We start from the raw sequence: 21,061 nt of genomic DNA, 5'->3' as shown, positions 1-21,061 counted from the left end.
TTCATCGCAGCATGCCCAGCTCCAACCTCACCAGCACCCTGCTCCCAGTAAAACCCAGGCAGTTCCTGAAGAACTGCTGGTAGTGTTTTGGACCATGACCCACTAGAACTCTGAGCACTGAAGGTGAACCCCCTGAAACTGACTGTAGCTAAGTTTATGCATTTCTGACTTTTCCTCCCATAAGATTTCATTGTGGATAAAAGCACACAGGTTTGAACATTTTAGTACTTACTACTTACTGAACTAAGTTCTTGGTTTTGAAACATATATAAAAAGAAGTGTTATTTTCTAATTTGTCACAGATTTATTCTTTGAGTGTGTGTCCCATTTATTGCCTCTGTGAGTACAACAAATGCTTAGCACTGCCCTGGGATAAGCCTAACTGCTCACCCCCACGACTACAAAAGGGAGCATTATTATTTTCTACTTGAGTCTCTATAAGCCAATTGGGGACCTACCGGACTCTCTAAACATTGTACTTCTTTCTAGTGCACTATATAGAGAGCCAGCTTCCTACACTGGTGGATCAGCGGTGGGGTCTACCTCTTTATGTTTGCTGATATCATTTGGCCAATAAGTGATTACACGAGTCACTCCAAAAATTGCCTTTATTTAAAAAAAATATTTTTCTGTATTGAATGATTTTTTATAAATTCTTAAAATTAACTGTTAGGGTCTTTGTTAAGTCCCTGAAGTTTAAAAATATTTAGAATTTAAACTAACTATAGTTAGGAATGAAGAGGTTGAGTTAGGATTTTTTCTAGCCCCAAAAAGGTCCCAAATTTACAGAGATAATGAGTAATCCAGAGGATGTGGCTAATGAGCTTAACCTTACCCATTATCTGTAGCAGATAAGGATCCACTGTAAAGGGTACAAAATAAAAACTTGCTCACACCCTACCACTGCATCGCTTCAGAAGCTATTGGCGGAGTATGAGCCAGCCCATCCTGTGAATAAGGCCACCAACCCTGCAGTTCAGGGTAGAGTGAGTGAGAAGGACAATCCAGATCATCCCCCACTTGAAGGAGTGGTTGTGGTACCTGTACCCATCAACTGACCCAATGTGCCAAGGGCACCTGCCTCTAGCAAGGATTGCTCAGGTCGCTCAAGGTACAAAGAAAAACTCTCTGAAGAGGAGGTTCTTGAAAGATTGGACCGCAGAATAACCCTGGAGGAAAGGATACCGGCCATAGAAAGGGGCTGGGCAGACATGGGTTTAGCACCCATGAAGGGTGGCAGCAACATTATATCTAGGGACAAAGAGGAAATCTTTGACTCTGAAATCCCCACAGGGATTGTCCCGAAATATACAGAAGGTAATGACATTATCAAATGATTCACAGCTTTTGAGAGAGCCTGTAGGATGAGGAGGTTTAACCAGAAGTATTGTGACTCTCTACTTTGGGAACTGTTTTCTGGTAAGTGCAGGGATAGACTCCTGACATTGAACGAGGCAGATGCTGAGTCCTATTACCACATGCAGGGTATCCTGTTTGAGGGCTTTGAACTCACTACTGAAGAGTTTAGAAGTAAGTTCAGTGGGACTCAGAAAACCCAGAGTCAGTCCTGGGGTTGTAGATTTTTCAATCAAGACACTAGGTGGTTGGTTGAAAGGAAGTCAGGTGCAAGACTACGATGAGCTGTATAAGTTGATTATAAAAAAGAACATCTGTTGAGTTACTGTGTTTACGAAAATTTACATCAATACTTGGTGGACCTTGGTACTACCGCTGCGTCAGGACTAGGGTGACCAAAACTACCACTGGTGGGGTTGACCAAGAGAAAGGGGTTATTAAACCTTGCAAGGGGAAATAGGGTGAACAACCTAAGGATGAAAGTAAATAGTCTGCTAAATGCCCCAAAATCCTGCTCAGGATGGTAGGACCCCAAACTCTTCACAACCAAAAGCTGGGTCCCAAGGTAAGAATTGGGATCCAAAAATGTGTAGTGTCACTACTGTAGACAGCTGGGACACCGAGCTCGAGACTCTGCCTGTTTCAAAAAGAATCCCCCTCCTGCACCTTCAACTAACTCTAGGACAGCAAGTCTTCAGGTGGGATCCCTAGTGTGCCTGAGTAAATCAGAGTACACACTGAAGCTACACTATTCTGTGAGGGTGGGCTCTTGCAACTTTGGCCAATATGGAAAAATACAAACAGCAGCCCTTAATTAATGGGATCAGAGTAGAAGTCCTGAGAGATACAGGTGCAAGTGTCACCATGGTGGCTGAAAAACTGTTATCCTCAGAATAATACCTGACTGGACAGACTTATCCAGTCACCAACACTGATAATGTCACAAAGGTCCATTCCATGGCAATGGTGTCCTTAGAGTTGGGAGAGGTTACTGGCCTGAAACAGGTAGTGGGCTATTTTACAATTCCAGTTGATTGTCTGCTAGGGAATGATCTGGAGTCCTCAACTTGGGCGCAGGTCGAGCTTAGGTCCCATGCAGCCATGCTGGGAATTCCTTAATGGGTGTGTATAAAAACCCAAACACAGAACAATGGCCAGGGTGAAAAAGCAGTGTTAGAGTCTGAAAGTATAGCCCAGCCCTCCAAGAGAAAAGGTAAGAAATCTGGGAAACCAGCTTCTGAACAGCCACAAGCTCAGGTCCCCTCTACCCAGGAAAAAGACCTGTCAGCCCCGGAGAGAACTGCGCCCCAGGAACTTGGGCCTTACACAGCAGAGCTCGTAGGCCCAGGGGGCCCTCTAGAGAAGAGCTATGCCAAGGGCAGAGGACCTGTCCTACTCTTGAAAGCCTGAGACACCAAGCGGCTGCACAGGTTAAGGGAGATTTCAGGGGCTCCCATGGGACCTATAGGGGGGAAGGGCTACTGGTTATTGATGCCAGAGACCACAAACCTGGTGCCACCAGGAGAGTGGTAGTGCGGCAGCAGTTCAGAGAGTTTCACCTCACATTGGCACATGACATCCTCCTAGCTGGGCATCTTGGCCAGAGCCGGCTAGTCAGCCACTTCTACTGGCCAAACATGTCCCAGAAATTAAAGGAGTTTTGCAACTCCTGTACCACCTGCAAAGCCAATGGGAAAGCAGATGGCCACCCAAATGCCTGCTTAATTCCAATTCCAGTGGTTAGGGTACCCTTTGAAATGGTAGAGATTTACATTGTCTGTCCCCTTAACTCTCTAACTGCATCAGGGAACTGGCTCATGCTGATAGCAGTGGGTCATAGTACCCTGTGGCAATTCCCTTTAGGACTACCACTGCTCCTGCAGTGGCTAGGGCCCTCATTGGTATTTGTTTTTCAGAGTAGGTTTCCCTAAGGTGTTAGGGTCGGACATAGGTACCATCTTCATGGTTGGCTACCTGTAGCACATGTGGGATGAGTGTGGAGTGACCTATAATTTCACTACCCATTAACACTCACAAACCAATGAACGTGCTGAGAGATTCAACAAGACCCTCAAAGGAAAGATCATGGGACTCCCTAAAAAACTCAGAAGGAGATGGGATGTCATTTTGCCATGTTTGATTTTTGCTTACAGAGAATTGCCACAAAAGGGAGTAGGGTTTCCCCCTTTAAACTTCTGGTTGGCCATCCTGTGAGGGGACTACTTTGTCTGGTTAAGGATGGCTGGGAGTGAACTCTAAAAAAGCCTACAGAAGATATTGTGGACTATGTGCTAGCCCTACATTGCATGATGGCAGAGTAAATGTGCAAAGCAAACAAAAACCCATAGGCCAGCCAAGAGCTTCAAAAACTCTGGTATAACCAAAGGGCTGCCATGGTGGAGCTCCAACCAGGGCAGACGGTATGGATATTGGAGTCTGTGGCAGGACAAATCAATCAATCAATCAATCAGGAGCATGTAGAGCGTGGATACTCACCCATGAGAGTGTCAAGGCACTGGGCTAGGGGGGCTGATGTTCACACTGGGTGGAGGATCATTCAAAGAGCCTGGTCTTGAGGCCCTTCTTGAATTAGGTCAGCGGCGCGGATTGCCTGAGGTGGAGGGGCAGGGTGCTCCTGGTCTTGGTGCTGAGGTATGAAAACGACCTTCTTCCGGTTCTGGTCTTGTGGATCCTGGGGACAGAGGTTAGGGAGAGTTGGGTGGAGCGGAGTTGTCTGGCGGGCACATAGAATGCAAGGTGGTGGTTCAGGTTCGTTGATTTAGCGGTTCATTGGGAGTGATGAATCCAGTATGATGCAGAGGTTGCTTGGGTGGTCCGTCGGGGGGATCCCAGAGTGGCTGGCCACCAGGAGTCATCCCAGGCTGAAGAAGTGGATCACAGGATGAGTACTTCGGTCTTGTCTGAGTTGAGCTGGAGGCAGCTGTCTTTCAACCAGGTAGCAACAGCCTTTATTCCATTGTGGAAGCTAGTTCTGGCGGTTATGGGTTCGTTGGTGAGGGAGAGGATCAGCTGGGTGTCGTCGGCGTAGGAGACAATGTTGTGTCCATGGCTTCTGACGATGGCTGCGAGGGGGGCATGTAGAGGTTGAAGAGGGTGGGGCTTAGGGATGAACCATGGGGCACTTCACAGCTGATCTCTGTGGGTTCTTAGAGGAAAGATGGTAATCTAACTCGCTGAGTCCGGCCGTTGAGGACGGAGTGGATCCAGTCCAGTGCCATGTTGTGGATGCTGGTATTGTGGAGTCTCTTGATTAGGGTGCTGTGGGAGATGATGTCGAAGGCGGCTGAAAGTACTAGTAGGATGAGGTCTGCTGTCTCGCCCCGGTTGAGGAGGGAGCGGATATCGTCAGTGGTGATAAGGAGTATGGTCTCCATGCTGTGGTTGATTCGGAAGCCGGGTTGGGAGGTGTCCAGGGCGTGGTTCCCTTTGATGAACTCGGAGAGTTGGGCATTGATGAATAAATGAACGGAGCTTATAAAGCATGCAGCTACTCAACAAGTGCGTCCCAGCGCTAGAGGTTCACGCATGACTGCACTGAGAGGTACAATTAGCTCTTACAGAGCTAAGTTTTCAGATGTTTCTTTAAGGATGTCAAATCGGTTGTTGCTCTCAGTGTGGCCAGTAGTTGGTTCCATGCTTGAGCACCCAGGAAACCGAAAGATTTGCCCCCCCCAGCATGCCAAGCGCACTTTGGGGATGCAAGCAAGGTCAGAGGAGGATGATCTTAGCGATCTGATGGGTGCGTAACAGCAAGCATGCCTTCTGAGGTATCCCTCCCCCTTGCTGTGGAGGGTTTTAAAGAATATTACCATGGCCGTAAATTTAGCCTTACCTTCACTGGATGCCAGTGTAATGCCTTGAGATAATAAGGAGCGATGTGAGACCTGGGATTCAGCCTAAACATTGCCCTGGCCGCTGAGTTTTGCACCACTTGGATGCGCTGGAGGAGGAAGCCCGGCAGGCCCAAGTATAGAACAGTGGCATAGTCCAATCTAGACGTCACCAGAGCCTGAACCACTATCTTTCTGGACTCAGGTGTAAGGAGCGGAAGGAATTTTTTAAGCATTAGGAGTATGCCAAAACAGGTACCCACCAGTGCCTAGACTTGGGATCTCATAGAGAGGGCATTATAGAGGTAGATAATCCAAATTGCCTGACATCCTTGGTGTTCTTTTGATTTTCCTGAAAAAGTATAGAATGTTGGTTATTAGTTTTTATAATTCTATCACTGCCAGGCATGAGTTGGATGCTGTTTCCAGCCCAAGAGCATTTATAGATGATTATTTGCACTCAGTGTCTACGTTTACAATGATTTTGTTGCTAGGGGATTTTCATTTGCATCATTGTTTAGCTTGTTATGACAATGAGGATTCTGAGAATGAATCACCATTTGTTGACCAGGTCCATTTTAAGCATACCCGGGAAGAAGATATGATAAACAGCCTGATTACTGATTATAATCTAGTTAATCTTATGAAACATAGAAAGGATAGGGCAGCTGAGAGGACACCCGCTTTCAACGGGAGGGGCACTAGCTCCACTATTGATTATATCTTTGTCACATCCTGTTTGTGTTTTTTGTTTCTGTAACATTTTAGGTTTTGTGGGAGGTGCTGAGTGACGATTATACCCTGACAGCCATCTTTTTTTGGAATAAGAAGCCTGTTGTTGCGACTCACCTGTTTAAGGATCCGGTAATATCTACCGATCAAGGGCTAAAGGTCAAGTGGGCTTCGATTATCCCAAAGGAATTTATCCCCACCCGGTTACCACCTGTTTTACTGACTTTGTAACCGGTCTAAGTGTAGATTCTTCAGCCCAGAGTATTCTGGTGTCCTTTTCTAACATATGCAGATCAATTAAGTCTGCTCTTTCTAAGCCTGGTGTAGCTTCCTCTCCATCTCCAGGCAAGTAGTTTGATAAAAAGTGCTCTTTAGCACATAATGACTTGTTAGTGTTTTTTCATAAAAAACCTCATTGCCAGGATGAGGTGAGAATAGCCAGGGCAGTATATCGTTCCCCATGTAATGAGCGCAAGAGTCCGCTGAAAAAGGAGACCTGGGAAAATCCATTTGCTGCTAGTCCATAGTGTGACAGTGCAGCCTTTTGGTGTGTGGCAAATCATCCTCTGTTTAGCTGTGAGTAACTCTTCAATCAGGCTGTAACCATCACAAGGCAGGCCTAGGTTGACCATTTCATGGCCATTTATGGTCAGGAGGCCCTGGATATTCCGTCAACCTGTTTTAGGGTGGACCAAAATATTGTATTTCAAGTGGAGGAAGTGATCTTAGACATCTTTTGTCTCTCCAACAGTATGGTCCCTGGCCCAGACGGACTCCCTGTTGATCTATTTAAGGCCCTTATTCCTCTATGGGCCCCTTTACTGACCTTGCATCTAAATGAAGCCACTGGTGGGCCTTTGCCACTGCGGTGGGATCGTCCCAATTTTCACAAAAGGAAATAGAGCAGGCTTAGCTTGTTTTAGGCACATATCTCTTATTAATTCAGAGGTAAAAATTTGGGCCGAGTACTGCTGGATCACCTTTCATCCTGGGCAGAAGAATACATCATTCTTTCAGACTTACAATATGGGTTTAGGCTTTGACAAAGTACTGTTGAACAAAGTCTAAATCTGTGTTCACTCGTTTGCAAATACACCAAAGCCAAGAAGGGTACAATCCACCTGGCCTTCATGGACCTCAGCTCGGCCTTTGATAGAGTAAACCGTACCAAGCTGTGGACCATGATAGTGAAGATGAAGGTGGAGCCTGCACTAGTCACTTTCCTGCGTGATTTGCATGATGGCCTCTCGGCCTCAGTAAGATATAGCTCCAATGGGGAATGCACATCTCACTTTCATTTGAAGAGTTGGGTTTTTCAGGGTTGTATCCTTTCTTCCTTTTTGTTCATTTTGTATATTAATCGTTTGGAATCACTTTTAAGAAAATCACCCTTGGATCTCCCTATGGTAGGAGGTTGTTAGATTCTAGCTCTGCTTTATGCAGACGCCACAGTTTTAATTACAAGCACTGCCAGGGGATTCCAGTGTCTTTTAGATCCTTTTATCGGTTTTATGGACAGGCTTGATCTTTCTACTAATTTTTCTGAATCTCAAGTGGGGTTTTTGGCCCCAACAAGATTATAACCCCTAAATTTGTGGCGAAGGATTATAATGTCATCATGGTTGAGATCTTTTGATACCTGGGCATCCAATTGGATTTCTGTCTTAATTAGCAACTGCTGATTTATCACAAGATAATGTCCTTCAACGGGGTAATTTTTTGCATTGTCCGGTTTTCTCGAAGGCTTGGCACACTCTATTGAAGACAGTTTTGGATGTTTTAAAGCCAAATGTATTCCCATAGTCAGTTACGGCAGGGAATTTCGGACTACAGGCCTATTGCTGCCATCTAAATAGCAGATAATCTGTTTTTTAATAATTCCACAAGGCACACCTACTGAGGTAGCTCATGAAGAATTGGGCATAGGTTAAGTTTATGACCTTATTCATCTTCTCCCCCTGCTTCTTTGGCTTTCAATCTGGACAAAGGACAAGCTCAAGCTTAATAGGTTAATTGTTCGTGATTGAATGGGCCTGGATAATTTGGCACAAATCCCCTGACTACTTAATGTTTCATCCAGCTTGAGAACCCTAGGGAGACCAGAGTTTTCTCATGATCCAGTCTGTATTGTTTTTTAGTATTGTAATTTTTGTATTGAGTGAAACAAAGTCATACAACATGCACACAGTATGAGATCAGAGTGTATAAGTACTAAACAATTCAATGAAATACAGTTCACTTAGGAGTGCGGGGAAAAGAGAAAATAAAAAAGGGGTATGGGGGAATCAAAGTGCAAGTGAAACTAGTATCTAAGAAAGCCCACCACCCCAGTGCCGGCCGGTCTTCCAGGAGGCAGATGTTGAGGGGCCGTTGGGCCAAGGGTTCACGAATGGGAGGAGGAGGGTGAGGGGTATGGGAAGTCAATCTCTGAAAGGAGGAGTGGAGGAGAGGCAGACAGCAGGGCTGGAGGGAGGCATAGACCATGACAAGGGAGAGGGGAGACCCTCATTATCAGTTCAGGTTGGTCCCATGTCCACTACCTAGGGGTTGGGGGCTCTTATCAAAACATAGAGCGGATGGAACAGGTTATATTGTAGGTTTTCCGTGAAGAGGGGGGGCCTGCTGGCTGGTGAACCTCCATGTCTGGGGGAAGGGAAGGAGAGGGTTTGGTGAGGGGAGGAGGAGGGGGACGAGAAGGTCATTGGCAAGGGGCGGCTAGGGAGTACGACAGAAGGAACGCAGGGAGAGGTTGGAGAAGGATGGGAAGGGGAGGGAGACAAAAAGAAGGGGGAAGGAGGGGAATGGAAGCCATGCAGGGAGGGTAGAGTGGGAGGGGGAACCGAGGGATGGAGAAAAAGTGGGTGGAGCAGGGCGAAGGGGTCAGCAGGGAACGGGTAGTGAGAAGAGGAAGAAAGGCCACTGGCCACCCGGGGATACAGCAAGGGTCGGTTGTGCAATTCAAGTGGATGTTGGCCTTGGGGTAGGGTGCCCATTGGAAATGTCATCCCTCAGGAAAGGAGCCCAAGTCAGCATAAATAGCTCAGCCTGGTACTGCAAGTTATAAATGATACGTTAGTGTGAAGCAATTTGGATTATTGCCACCGTCCAGTCTTCCAGGGATGGAGGCACGGGCGACCTCCACTGACAGAGGATACATATCTTAGCTGTAGCCAGGGCTGTTTAATGGAGGTGGCCCTGCGGGCAGGAGAGATCTGGATAGTCCCCTGTGTCATGGAAGAGTATGACGGAGGAGGTGAGGGGGAGACGCAACGGTTTGGACCCACCCAGGATGGTTCCAATATGCGACCAGTAAGATTGGCTCGTAGAGCACTCGCAAAGGATGTGAGCTATGTCTCAGTGGGTGTTTGTGCACCACCAGCAGTTCAAGTGGGGCAGGAGTCCTGCCCAGTTCAATTTTTTCGGTGTCCAGTGCCAATGGTGGAGCGTTTTGAAAAGATAAAACTTTAAGCGGGCCTCTCGTGTGCCCTTGTCCAGGGCTTCCAGGAAGTCCACCCAATCTTCATCCTCATATGAGGTCTGCAGGCGGGTTTGCCATTTTGCATGAAGGTTGTGTAAAAGAGGTTGTGAAGAAAGGTGGCTTGAGAGCGCGCCGTACAGTTCTGCCATCACTCCCCTCATGGTTCGATAGGTCATCAGTGGTGAGGATTGTAAGGGCCAGGGGCGAGGCCCCAAGCAGCACCTAAGGCAGTGCTGCAATTGCATGTAACTCCAGGCTTGCCATGGGTGGAGGCCAAACTCTTAACTCAGTTGGGCAAAAGGCTTCAGGTCTCCAGCAAGCAAGATTTGGTCCAAGGTTCGCATGCCCACCTTTCTCCAATGGGTCCAGCAGAGGGTCCAACCGAAAATGCACAGGCATCATTGCCTCACAAAGGAGCTTTGTCCTGTAGTCATGGGTCTACCCTGGGTGTGTATCCAGGCTTTGTGCATGGCAGGTAGCACAAGAAGTGCGACAGGTGTGGCTGGAGGGCATGGTCACCGTAGGGAAGGTCAAGTTCCTTGTCTCCAGGGAGTAGCGATCGATCAGTATGGACCCATTGCAGTGCGTCTGAGATACCCGGGAGCAGGTTTGTCATTTGCAAGAGGTGGAGAGCCAAGGCATAATGTTTTACAGATGGAGGCCCAAGCCTCCGCAGGAGTGGTGTGCCATGAGTTTGGAAACAGCTAGCCGTGGTCTCATGGATCCCATGGGAGTCAATGAGACGTAGCGTGGACAAAGGCACCGATATCAGGAGCATACCTAGCTTATAAGTAAAGCGGGGCAGCATGACCATCCTTACTGCTTTCACCCTGCCCCACATGGAGAACCCCAGGTGGGACCACTTCTCGAAGTCCTTTTTCATCTGGGCCAACAATGGGTCCAGGTTGTCTGAGATCATCCACTCCAAACCCCTGTTGACCAAGATCCCTAAGTATTTGAGATGTGAGGGCTGCAAATGGAAAGGGTAGCCGTGGATGGCCGCCTTCGTGGTACCAGTCGAGAGATTTGGAGGGCCTCGCTCTTGTCCGAATTCACCTTGTAGCCAGACAGGGCCGCAAGGCATCAATGATTTTCAGCAGGGCCAGTAGGGAGCGGTTGAGGTCTGTGAGAGTAAGCTGGACATTGTCTGCATAAAGATACATTTTGGAGAAGCCATTCGTCAGGGGGACGCCCACAATGCTTGGTGAATTATTAATAGTAGAGGCCAGGGGTTCCATGGCTATGAGAAACAAGAGGGGTGCGAGAGGGCATCCCTTGCAGGTGCCCCTCCAGATTGGGAAAGGATCTGAAAGGAACCCCCTACATTCAACCTGGGCTGTTGGACAATCATACAGCAGTCACACCTTGGCAATGAGTTGGTTTCCTAGGCCAAATCGTTCCATGGTAGCAAAGAGGTAGTCCCAATCGATGCAGTCAAACGCCTTTTCAGTGTCTAGAGAGATGGCCATTGCGTCAACCGGGAGGTCTTTGGCCATCCAAAGAGTGTGTGCCAGAGTGCGGAGGTGGTTCCTTGAGGAGCGGCCGGACACAAAGCCAACCTGCGTGTGGTGAATCAGGGACGGGATGACCTTGCCTAGGCCCGTTGCAAAGACGCTGGCCAGGATTTTAATGTCGCAGTTTAGCAGGGCCCATAACTGCCACACAGTAGAGGATCTTGCCCAGGTTTGGGCAGAACCGTGATCACCGCCTTTTTGGAGAGGGATCCCAGGGAAGTCGACTGCTGTACCTCCCAAAAGGCAGCATGAGGGTGACAACCACCTCCTCGCCGGACCATCTGTAGAATTCTGCAGGGAAGGCATCCTCGCCAGGGCGTTGTGATAGGGCAGTTTGGAGATGGCAGGCACTATCTCCTCCTTACTGATGTCCTCCGCCAGGAGCTTCCTACCCTTGTCCAACAGGCAGAGGAGGTTCACTTCCCTCAAAAAGGTAGCCACACAGTCCATGCCGGTCAGTTCCCCTGTGGTGAACAGCTTCTTGCAAAATGAGGAGAACTTGTTTACGATGTTCAGGGGGCAGGTGAGACCCTCCCTGCTCACCGATTGTAAGGCAGGAATACCCATGGTGACCTCACTTTGCCACAGTTGGGCATCAGTAGTCGGCCCGCCTTTTCCCCCTGCTCGTAGTGTCGTCCCTTTAGGCGTTACAGTGGGTACTCAGCCTTGGAGGTGAAAGGCTGTTGAGGGCCATACAAGCTTGTTCCAGGCATCAGTGATGGGGCAAAGTGGGATGAGTGGAGCAGAGGCAGGTGAGGGAAGCTATTTCCCTCTCTAGCTACGTCTGGTGGATGGTCACCTGCTTATTGGCTATGGCAGCGTCTCATAAGTTGATCCCTGATAGTCACTTTGCAGTGGCCCATAGTACTCTACGAGAGTCCACTGAGTTTCTGTTGTCCAAGAGATATGTGGAGACATGAGCTTTCAGTTGGTATTTGCCCTGAGGGTTGCAGTATCGTTGTATCGTCATGCACCACGGTTTTTGGCCCGGGGAGGACAATCCAGCATCAAGGGACAGGAGAACCAGGGAGTGATCAGACAATGACGCTTCCAGAACCCAAGATTCTTTGACGATTGCCATGGTTCTCTAGGAGATGAGGAAGTAATCCAATCTAGAGAGCGTGCCATGGACTGAAGAAACAATAGTATACGCTGTATTGGATGGGTGGCTGAGGTGCCAGTGATCTACCAATCCATGATCTGAGGCCACTTCACCCAGCTGGTCTCTGTCTGTGTCATTGCCTTTATCCAGGGGACCTGTTCTGTCCAGATCCGCATCCCGGGCAAGATTCCAGTCTCCACTGATAACATGCTGCGAAGCCCCGATCTCTATGAGCAGATAGTTCAAGTGGAGGTACAAGGGGCGTTTTATCCTAGGCGGTGCGTATATTGATCCCCAAGGGAGCTGTCCCCTAGACGCAGTTTGGCAAATGCGTACCTGCCACCAGGATCGGACCATGTATTCGTAATGGCGAGGGGCAGTGATTTTCGGATAAGGATTGCAACTCTGCATTTACGAGGCGTCCCTTCGTCAGCGGACAGCGCTACCACTACGCTAATGTGTATCACCTTGCCCACCCAGTCTCGGTGTATGTTGTCGGATTCTAGGGCATCCTGTTGGGTCTCTTGTAACAGAGCCACATCTGCCCTTTTCGTCTGAAGATAAGAGAGTACCTTTTTCCGTTTTATATAGTGCGTGAGGCCATTGACATTCCAAGAGAGGATGCAAAGTGGATGGGAAGCACACATGACAAGGGCAGGCAAGGGCAGTCTGGGGTCCTGTAGCCTTGTTGGGCGTTCCAGCCTATATTGTTAATGCTGATGTTGCACGGGTCAAACAGGCATTTAGCACCAGGGTGGTAGAAGAAAGTGAGGTGCTTGCTTTAAATAAGCATTCACTATGTCACTTTAAGCTGGTCAAAACAGTGAGTGGCTTGGAACCTTACCTAAATATAGATATGTATAGCTACCAATGTAGACTGTTGACCTTTTATAGGCACAATTTGTTTCCACGGCTCATGTCACCTAATCGTAGATTCTGACTTATCTGTATGCATGTGTAAAAATGTTTCGAGTTGTGATACTTTGCACACAGTCATGATCTGCTCTGGGTTACCTAATTTGCGTTACAAATTTATACGGCCCCTTTTCTTTTCTATGAACTTTAAACAAGTGAAACCGGCGCTCTTGTTTATAACAGTTTTTATCAACCCCTTACCGTGTGTTATTTTATATCATGTTATCTCTCGAGTGTTCTGAGGCTGGGTAAACTGTGACATTTCCTTAATTTTACAATGTTCGTTTTTCTTTTTTTTGTGCTGCTATTGTGTATTCCTTGTACTGTTCTGTGCTTTGACTTTATGCTTTTATTTTTAAAATCGAATAAAGTTTTTATTGATTGATTGAGTTCCTTTATCTGTTTCCAGAGAAGTCAGTAAACCGAATCTAGGAGTCAACTCCTTCAGTAAGAGCTTATCTATGGCCAAGCTGTCACATCTTCTAGTCAGAGAGGCTTCCCCCCCTCTTGGAGAACAAACAGACAACAACTAAAAATTATCGTAAACGATTACACATGAACATTTCTACAAGGTTGATCTTTCTGGTAATTTCACTGACAATTAACCCAATGCTGATAAAAATTGCTGCAACTCTGAAATGAGGACTGAACCAGCACGTTTTGAAGGTATGTGACATGGCAATATTTCTAGCATATATAGGACCATGAAATCACTTAACCATATGACTCACAATACCACCCTGCAGCACATATTAGTTACCAGATGATTTCCAAATGCCACTTTGATCCATAGCACAACCTTCTGTAACCCATTTCTTCCTTTCGTCATCAGACACATTATTTTGTAAAATTCTCAGCTCTTCTATTGTTTGAATTGATTTTGACAAAAAACAATTTACACTCTCTTTTTCAGAGTTACATTCCTCATGTGATTCTAATTTATTGGACATAAGAGCTAGTATTTTCCAACTTCATCAACATATTGGTTTTCAAGGGTAACCATGTCATCTTCACTCTTATGTGCTGCACATTTTACAGCGGCAACTTGAGCAGTGTAACAGAATTAAACAAATCCAACATTCCTGGCCCTTTTCTGATTATACAAACAGAAGAGGTTTAGAAACCTCTTTGTGTCTAAATCTGACCAAAGTCTTGGACCACTCCAAAACCATATTGGCTATTTGTGTATATTGTAACGCTCAATCCGCTGGCTACGCGGTATGCTCTTGTAATGGCTATTAATTCAGCCACATGTGCAGAGGTTACTTTACACAACTACAATGCTTCAACAATTCAAGCAATTGTGAAAACTGCATATGCTGCTCTCAGAATACATTGATGGTCTTGCAGACAAGAACATCTGCAAACAAATCAACCAAATAAAGTTGTCTTGGTTTGGTGCACCACTCTGTCACATTGATGCAATCATGGGCATAATCATTTTCTCTATCATCAAATTCTTCACAAAGCATTATCAAGAGTATGGTGGGGTTACAGCAATGCTTTTCAAATATCCTGGAAGAGTAGCGGCTACAGGGCCTGATGTACTTGAAAAGTAAGACAAAGGCTGCTTTGTTTTTCTGTATTGCTGAGTAAGTATTGAAAGTGAACACCCTTGTCTCTCATGGTAGAATGAGTAAAACAATTTTTTTATAATTTTATAATCAGGCATTCCAAGAACAGGTTCAGTACAGAGGCTATTTCTGAGTCCAGTAAGGTAGTTATGTAGTCATCGTCTCAGGGCACAGGATCACTTACATCACTGTGAGTAAGCCTCCAAAAAGGCTTTGCAATCACAGAAAAGTTTGGAATCCACTGAAGAGAGTAGCCAACCATTTCCCCAAAAACCCTCACTTCCTTTTGCTTCATTGGTGTTTTTTTCCCACAATTTCAGAGATTCAATCTGCAGACACCTTCCCCTCTCCTGTTTCTTTTGTGACAACTTGGAACAGTCTCACTCTTGATTCTTTTGATTTTAACTTAAAGTCTTAGGGCCTCATTACGAGTCTGGCATTCCACGGACTGTGGGGGCACAGCGGTGGCGGTCTTTCAACTGCCCTATTAGGAACACCACAACCGCTGGGGCTCATAGATCCCTGGCTGTGTTTTGGTGGTCTTGAGGCAGCAATATGATTGGCGGGGCCACTGCAGACCTGCCAAGCCTATTACAAGTTTCCTCTCCACCACACTTTTCACAGTGGTTGACCGCCATGAGAAGTGTGGTTGTGAGGAAACAAAAGGGACCCAACAGGGCCCCCTTGTGCCTCTGCACCATGGGGTGCATGCAGATGGGCACATGTAGTGTCCCCCTGTGTGCATGTGCCCCAGTACCTGCATGGCATGGACTGCAGCAGTCCATGTAGTCCTGGTCCGGATTTTGAAGCTCCCATTGCTGTGTCTATTTCATAGGCACCACCGTGGGAACACCAAAAAACCAACTGCCAGACAGGAGAAGAATCCTAATCTGGCGAGCGGTTAAACCACAGGTTTGGTGGTGTGGGAGCGGAGTGGTTCCGCACAGCCAAACTCGTAATGTGGCCCTAAAACTTCATCTGGTGTCTAGATTGCCACACCATCCAATTTGCAATAAATTATGCAGTTAATTTTGCACAGCAGGCGATGACCCAAAAGATTAGTTCATTTTTATTATTTTATTTTTGTTTCTCTTTAAAAATCTCAGGAAGCACTCCCACTTCTACTATACCATTTCCATACTTTCTTTTGCATCCACTGTCTAGCATCCATCCAATGACTCACTGTTTTTCTAAACCGACCCTTCAAAATTCTCTTACGCTCAGTCTCATTTGCCACAAGATCCCATTCATTCAATGCCTTTGACTGTACAGGTCTGGGGTTTGGTTTCACTTTATACATTGCATACCTCAGATACTCAATCTTTCTTACATGAAATGTATAATTTAATGGAAACTGCATATGTTTATCATTAGCAGTAATCTTATGCCATTCACATAACCACAGACAAGCATGACAAGTATGAATACCCGAATTTACAAACATGTAATGAGCAGGTGATCTTTCAGTTAGAACATTATCTCCCTCATGGACTGGAACTGCAGTCTTTTTCAAAGTGGTACTCATTTTAAATCAAGTTAGGGTGAGCAACACAAGCAACTTCCCGCATTACGTCTTGAAAGGTAAATCTGGTGCCAAGAAGACTAAATGCACTCTGGTTGCATCTGACAATATTTCCCCTATGTCAGGCTTCTCAAGGAGAGACTTCCATCAACAAAAGAGACAGAAATCCTGTGAGTATAAAGGGTAGTGTGACACAGCAGCCATGTTGAGTGTGACTGGGTGTGGTCAGCTATTTAAACCACACCTGCTCGGCACGGAGCACTTGTTGTTCCTGCCTTTCGATCTAAACAGAGCATCTCACTATCAACTTACCTTCAGATTGCGGGTCATGGGGGGAGCGACGGAGAGAGAGAGAGAGAGAGAGAGAAAGAGAGAGGGAGAGTGAGAGCGAGTGGAAGAGGGAGAGGGGGAGGTAGAGAGAGAGGGAGAGGGAGAGGGAGGGAGGGACGGTGGGAGAGAGAGAGAGAGAGAGAGACAGACAGAGAGAGAGAGACAAGGCACGTGTGAGATGTTTATAGGCACTAGAGGTACGTGCGCTCACTTATGCATGAACTTATTTTAAGTAAGCTTGCGCGTCGTGTGACTTGTACTGCTGGAAACCAGGCGCATCTTCAGCAGATTATTTGCAAGAACTGTGTACAAAGAAAGAAAGACGTTGTGGGACCTGAACATGACTAATTATTGTGTAATCGGAACAAAGACTAACAGTTAACAATTAACAGACTGATGCAATAGCATGTTCTAATGCCTAACCTTCATATGTTACATGTTGCATAGATTGTTGTTGAATAGTATGATATGTGATGTGTTGTCTCATTTCCTCGATAGTGAATGAATGCTAACAAGTTGACATGAAAACTTGCTACTAACTGCATAGGGTGAAGTCACAGTTCTTATACAGTATAATTTATGACTGTGCAACAGAACTTAATGTTATTGTCATGATAGATTCATGTTGTTGCTTATGTTGATAGGTTCACTATGACAGTTTAGTATACTTGTATTATGTATAATGTTCTAGAATGTTTTAGATTGGATACAAATCACATGAGCTAGGTAGACATCTTTTGATCACTACAATGTTCTGTATTTCTAAAGGTATTACCAAGGGGAGAGGATGTGTTCTAATGGCTAGGGTGGTTGACCTCAAATCTGGGGAACCAGGTTCGAGTCTCTGCAATGATGCTTAACATCCTATGATTCTGGGCAAATCACTTAATTTCCCTGTCCCTAACAAAAATGAATGTGTCCTTGTGGAACACAACTGGCGCTCATGTAAAGCGCTCTGATACCTTCGGGTCAAGTTGGTACTATATAAAACTCCGGAAAAAAAAGAAAAACAAAAGTCCTGAGGTTTCCACTCCCAAACTACTCCGTTGAGGGCAACAAGTAGTGCAGGGGGGAAAGAGGGAATAATAAGGTACACCAGTGCTCCATTAGAGAAAGGAAAGGGTAAGAGTATGTCTTGCCTTTCTTAGACTCAGTAGTGATATCCATTTCCACAGGAACTGCAAGAGATAGATTACCACAGACGGACTGTCAGGAAAAGCCGCAGATGGTGCAGAAGACTAGAGCAGTGTCTCTTATCCCCTATTTCTCTTTCCCCTATTGCAGAGGCCTTCAATCTGTGGTGCGCGTCCCCTAGGGGGGCAATGGAGTCCTGGGAAGGAGGTTGTGCATTCCCCAGCCTTACTCTTTCCTGGATTCCAAAATTTTTGTTTTTGTTTTGGAAAAAGACAGTCCTCCTGGGACGGCTAATTTCGCTCCTTAAAATGCTTAATTGGAGACTCCTGTGCTGTGTATAGCTTTTGTTGCCGGTTGCTTGGTGGTCTGAAAGAAATGCAAATGTGCCCTATTAGTTAATATGCAAGTGCAAAGGAAGATTGGCAGCCCGTGACTCACGCCGACCTTTGTGATGACAAAGATTTGGTTTTTTTTTAGTGGTAGTGCAAAGCGTTAACAACTGGGCTGTGAAGTGCTTGCTTTTAATCCTACCTGTATTTACACTGTCCTTGGTACCCTTAAGGAGCTGTTGAAGGGAAAGTTATGAGAAAAAAAACAATTGCATTACATATACCCTGGTATTACTAAAGTCTACATTTTGGAAGCACAATTTTATCGTAAAGCTATTTACACATTTTGTATGAGTCTATCTTATACTGTGTGTAATGCAATGCAAGTATAAAATAATGACTTACATATTCACAGTGGTGTCTGTCACAGGCATGACCTCTTAGCACTAAAAATACACAAGTCACTATTCTCCACTGCACCAACCAAGATTTAATTTTGTGGCTCCCTGGTTATACACAGACCTTTGCAGTGCATTAACTAATAGGGGTTTCGTAATGTACTACAGAGCATTTCCCACTGAGTAACAATTCTTTTAATTTATTTTTCATTCACGCTGCCTATTATATGTGGGTGCTTGATGGTGAAAGACCTAAAAAACATACAGAATATTTTGGAACTCATTTATGAGAGGCTTGCGCCACCAGAGCATTACTTTTTTTGATGCTCCGGCAGCACAAGTCTCTCAACCATAACTATGAGGTGGGGCAAAGCCACCCTGCATGACTTTGCATGGCCTCATAAATACGGAGTAATACAAAGCAGCGCAAGTCACTGCATTGCCTTACTTTGCGTCAAGGAGGTGTTCTATAGGCATTGCGTGGGGTTTCTACGCAACACCCATGGATTTTGATGCTGCCCCATTTTGACAAAATCACATAAACCTGGGGCAGCACCAAACACGTACGCCTCCCCAGCGGAGTCGTAACGAGGAGAAATGTTTTCATTTCTCATTGTTTTTCCTCTTTCCATGAGTGCTGCATTCTGCAGCTCAGATGGAAAGAGAGAAATGTAAAATTATTTGGCCATATTTTTTTTCTGAAGGGGACATGAAACCTGACCTCACTAAAGTGTAAGTCTGGTCAGCTGCCAGTGCCCCACGAGATGTTTCCATGTTACGTTCATTCCTTGGCATGGCCAGCTATTCTTCTAGATACATACAAGACTTTACCACCGTCAAAGAGATGTGACGAAAAAGAATGTTTATTTTCTTTGGTCACATGAATGCGAGCAAAGCTTCCAGGAAATCAAGCAAGCTATTGAGAACACTACTGAAATGGCATATTTTGATCAAAAGCTTCATACTGAGGTTGTTGTTGATACTTGCCCTGGTTTGGGCGCCATCCTTGCCCAGCACAGCAGACAACCAAATACTCAAAAAAGTATTTTGGCATATGCAAGCTGAAGCTTGTCCCAAACGGAATGTGCTTATTCACAACCTGAGAAAGAAAGCTTAGAAGTAGTGTAGGCTTGTGAACATTTCCACGTATTCTTGTAATGGAAGCCCTTCACTCCTGCGACTGATCATCAAATTTTCTTTGGAAATCCAAAAGCAAAAATGCCTCCTCGCATTGAACGTTGGGGGTCTGTGATTGCAAGAGTACAACTACACCTTTGTGCATCATTTCGGGAAAGATCAGAACCCTGCTGACTACTTCTCATAAGTGCCTCTACTGTGCCCTGGCACCCATTCAAAGACGACTGAAGCATATATAAATTTCCTAGTGAAATCAAGCACTCCAGCTGCCATTTTGTTGAAACAAATTGTCACTGCCACAAGGCAGGATAGTGACATGCTGAAACTAACAGACATTATTACAGATTAGTCTTGGTACTAGCACCCTATTACTCTATCCCCTACTCCAGGAATCTGGGCAAATGGAACGTTGTTTGCATCTAACTTGTAGTACTTGAGTGGAAATATTTTCGGAAGTGCCGATTTATTGCGTGTAGCAATAATTGCAACTGTAATCACACCGTCTATTCTCGTTTTTGAATGAGTGATTGTAGCTACAGAAGCCGTGTGTACAGCTCCCTTTGCGGCTTCATCAGCCAATGAATTCCCTTCAACGTGAATGCCAACACGTTGATGACTCAGTGTGTGTAACACATGAGCTCTCGGTAGTTCGTTGTCAACTCTACAACCTGTTCCCATAGCGTTTTGTGCTTAATTGTGCCACCTTTTGCATCTTTGAACCCATTTTTACCCCATTGGTGTAAGTACTCATTGTACGACTGTACACAGTAAAACGAATCACACACAATTAGTGTGGGGAATTCTCAATCCAAGTTTACCAGTGCCAGTAACAGAGCTTTTAATTCTGCTAGCTGTGCCGTGCAGTCTCCGAGAGATTGTGTTTTTGTACAACTTGGATGAAATTTTCCATCCTGCATGCGTCCTTTAATGATTGCGCATGAAGCGCTGTATTGTTGTTTACTTCCAATGACTTGCTGAGCAGATCCGCCAGTGGAAATCATGTATTCATGCTGATCTAGAGGCATTATTTCATTCGGGAGAGGATATTCTTTTTCTTTTTGCAGGAATGCTTGTGTTTTTAGACTTGGGTCGTACCTGTATTCTACGTCTGTTGCAGTGATAGAATTAGCCCATTGTATCCATCTCGGATGTAAGGCCTTTGCGCTAGGAACGCTTGCCTTTGTCGCAGCCTCTAAGGCCGGTACTGGAGTCACAACAATTATTCATTTCCCCTGAACCAGTGCTCTTTCTCTCACTACTTTTTACATCATACATTTTGCCTCTGACACCATTGATCACAACTTTTGTTTTGTCAGCTAGTCTATTTAATGACTGCGATTTGAAAAACGATTTTTTCATTTACTTATCAATTCTTGACTGGATGAACACTACTCATTAGTGATACACTTATTGTATACATAAAACAGTGACATATATTTACATTTATACAGTGACTTCATAACATGTCAAAATAACACTGCAATGAATTTGAAAGCAATCAGAAAGCCTATTTTGGCATGACAATAATCATGACTTTTTTCATTCACAACCATTCAATCTAGCACCAATACTAAACAGATATCATTGTGATTCGATTACAGGAATAAAAGTCCGATTACAACTCCATATCAGCCCTGAAGACGACCTCATAAACACTACACAGGTCCCTAATTACACAGGTCGAAACGC

This window comes from Triturus cristatus, chromosome 2_1 (assembly GCF_964204655.1).
Source record: "Triturus cristatus chromosome 2_1, aTriCri1.1, whole genome shotgun sequence".
Lineage (NCBI taxonomy): Eukaryota > Metazoa > Chordata > Amphibia > Caudata > Salamandridae > Triturus > Triturus cristatus.
Note: the sequence above shows the minus strand (reverse complement) of the source record.